Source organism: Macrobrachium nipponense, chromosome 41, assembly GCF_015104395.2.
Source record: "Macrobrachium nipponense isolate FS-2020 chromosome 41, ASM1510439v2, whole genome shotgun sequence".
NCBI lineage: Eukaryota > Metazoa > Arthropoda > Malacostraca > Decapoda > Palaemonidae > Macrobrachium > Macrobrachium nipponense.
This window is the reverse complement of record NC_061102.1, coordinates 20,193,408-20,196,328: the sequence shown is the minus strand read 5'-3', so window position 1 is coordinate 20,196,328 and position 2,921 is coordinate 20,193,408. Positions and strand designations below refer to the sequence as shown.

The following is a 2,921-nucleotide window of genomic DNA, read 5'->3' as shown; positions in this document are numbered from 1 at the left end:
ACAGTTTGCAGCACAAAAGTCCATTATGAAATTCTGCCACTCGTATCTTTCCTGGGTTAAATTGGTAATTGGCAATTTAATATATGGCACTCTAGTCATGGTCATTGGTAGGGTGCGAGGTCTTTACTAGGTAAGAATGTATGGCCCATGTTAGGTTAGATGGTGTTTGTTACTGCTGATATATTTACTGAACTGGTTATGTTGTGATTTACGTATTTCCTATCTTCCCGACAGGTGCACTGCGCACTCTCTTTTGGTTTTCCCACTGGGGTTCCCATCAATTGTTGGATATACAGGGATAAGCACAAAAATGAGTGGTCTACACTCACATGGTTAGAACTTTATAAAACACAAGACAAGCAGTAAGGAAAATATATGGCTCATGTATTTGATTAGAATCACAGCATTAAAGCATTATATATGGCACAGGATATAGGTACGGCAGCCGTATCCCGATCGTGGTAGATATTGGTACGGCAGTGAATTGCGCATGCGTCAATTTCAGACTTCCTGCCGTACAAATAATATAGTGTGGTGAGGGGTACGGCAGATTCTGTCATTGGCGCCGTATTTGCGGTCTTGACTTGCTGTAGATACGGCAGTTAGCTGTATCCTGTTTACCAGTTTCTAATCATACTGTATTATGTAAACCAGAGCTCGGCTTTTAGGTGGGACAGTCACGCTTTTTGAACATCTGTCCCCCTTTTTTTCAGTTAGCAAAATGTTCCTCCCCCCTGTTTTTGTTTGTTTAGCTGAATGTGTCCCGCTTTTTTTGTACTACAAAAACAACACTATCCAGATTTTAATGGACCTGGTAAATTCTATCGTCTTTCTCCGACAGCTGCAATATCCCATGAAGTGAATTAAAAGAATATTGTAAAGTATATAACGGCCCTTGCAGCTGCGACGTCGGGCAGAATAAAGAGCCGAGAAAGTCACCAAAGGTACGATGGTAGTGTAATATATTTATATATAATCCTCTTTGAATCTCCTCTTCGGAATTCTTTTCAGGCCGATTCGATCGTTCGTGACCTACGTATATACCATGAATTACCCAATTTTTGAAAGTTGAGTCTTCATAGATGTCTATGGCTTTCTTCAGCTCGTTAAACCTGAAACATCTGTTTTTCTTCGGCGAAAACTAATGTATTATTCCGCGGTTCATGCTGCCGTCACCATTTTTTTTCTTGCTGTCACTGATATGCCCAAAGACTGTGTATATACTTCAGTATATGTCTTTGGATATGCGTGAGGCGGTAAACAACGGTTAGCGCATGCGCAATTCACTGCCGTACCAATATCTACCGAGATCGGGTACGGCTGCCGTACCAATATCCAGTTCGTATATAATTTTTCTTTTTTCCCCAAGAGTGCAGTAGAAATTTCTTTCTTAGATAGCTTTAGCCATAACAAAATTGTCCATAATCAGGGCAGAGTTATAGGCTATACTCTACAATTAAGAATACCCCATGCCTATTCCACTCCATTCAACACTAAATGCTGGAGAAATCTTAAGTCATAAAAGGCTCAGATCACTAAATAATTCATAGCCTAATCCCATGAGCTAATGGGATTAAATGATGGGCCAACCATAAAAGCTCTAGGTATGCCTAGTCTCATTTCTAATTGACTTGAGAATAATTTACAATAATTTTGTCTAAAATACAAAGAATTATACCTCATGAGCTAGGTATAGCTAGTACCACCTTTACTATATGCTTCTTTTGTCCAAGATGAGAGTAGTATCTTATAGGTAGGTATCAGCTACCTAATATCCCCTTACAAACATAACAGGCCAAGGTCACACTCATGAAGGTAGGCTAACAACTAGCCTAGCATAATCCAATAATTTCATATGGCTTATCAAAATTATAAGTGCATTCCTTGGCTTGGTTAGGTTAAAGTATTTTCTTCTTAAGTGACCCACCATGTTCCGTAGCTTACTAGGTATAACGGCATGGCAGCCCCTTAACTAGACGTGATTTAGCTTATGAGGCAATTCGAACATTATTTACCTAGGAGAATACAATGTCATGTCATTTTTCTCCAACTGACTAAATTATAGCTATAATTGATAAAAGCATAACAATGACTGTCAAACGAAGCCTAAAAATGGTCATGTTTACCGTTTAATTCCTAAAGCATACTAAGGTATTACCATTGTCTTTATTAACTCGGCATCTCTTTTGTCATTTACAGTGTCATGACTTATAACTGATGGATTCATAAAATGCAAGATTCTGATTTAATTGACACGAAATGCATCCTCTTAATCTCCAAAGATTATCCTAAACCCAGGACAGCAGGGACAGGTCACTCCTTCAGGTAAATTGGCAAACCCTCAGTGGACAATCCATGACATGACACATACGTCACACACGACACATCTACTTACTTCTTACTTCTCAATAGCAAATAAAAGAAGCCTCCATGAGTCTCTTCACGCCCTCCCAAATATTCCTCTTAAAATTCTACGGGGGGTCCTTCCTCGTCACTTTCAGAAAAACATTGACGTAAATTACAAGTTTCCCAAATGATCCGCCAGCAAGGGTTCCAGTGTAAGTGTCACTTGGGGCTGCATTCCACCGCACAGGCGGCGAGTGTCACTGTCCTCGATATGGGAATCATTATTGGTTCTCAATAAAAACATTGATCTCGTACTGCCCATGTTTGGAAACTCCGTATACAAATATTTTATGGGAAACTGTTCAGCATTGTTTTAACGTCACAACTCGGTTCTCTTTATATGCAAAACATGACCTCTAGAAAACTTTTAAGTAATATGCAAAACTCTACTCACTAGGAAACTTAGAAGCATAGTTTAATCATCACAGCTCCTTACTCTTTATATACAAAACATGACCTCTACTGTCAGTATTACTACCTAGGTCAATGAGAGAGTCAAATGACGATGTTGAGAG

General features: G+C 39.2%; 1 protein-coding gene across 3 annotated transcripts in view; it reads right to left on the bottom strand.

Moving 5' to 3' along the window:
• LOC135212573 (PRKC apoptosis WT1 regulator protein-like) overlaps nt 1–2,573 on the bottom strand; it is a 64,753-nt gene extending 62,180 nt beyond the window's left edge. For 2 of the 3 annotated variants that reach the window (XM_064246115.1, XM_064246117.1), the window contains exon 1: nt 2,396–2,573. The gene's annotated coding sequence lies outside the window, so the exon portion shown is untranslated. The remainder of the gene's footprint in view (nt 1–2,395) is intronic. The other variant, XM_064246116.1, reaches the window with a different exon arrangement.
• Between the last annotated feature and the right edge of the window lie 348 nt (nt 2,574–2,921).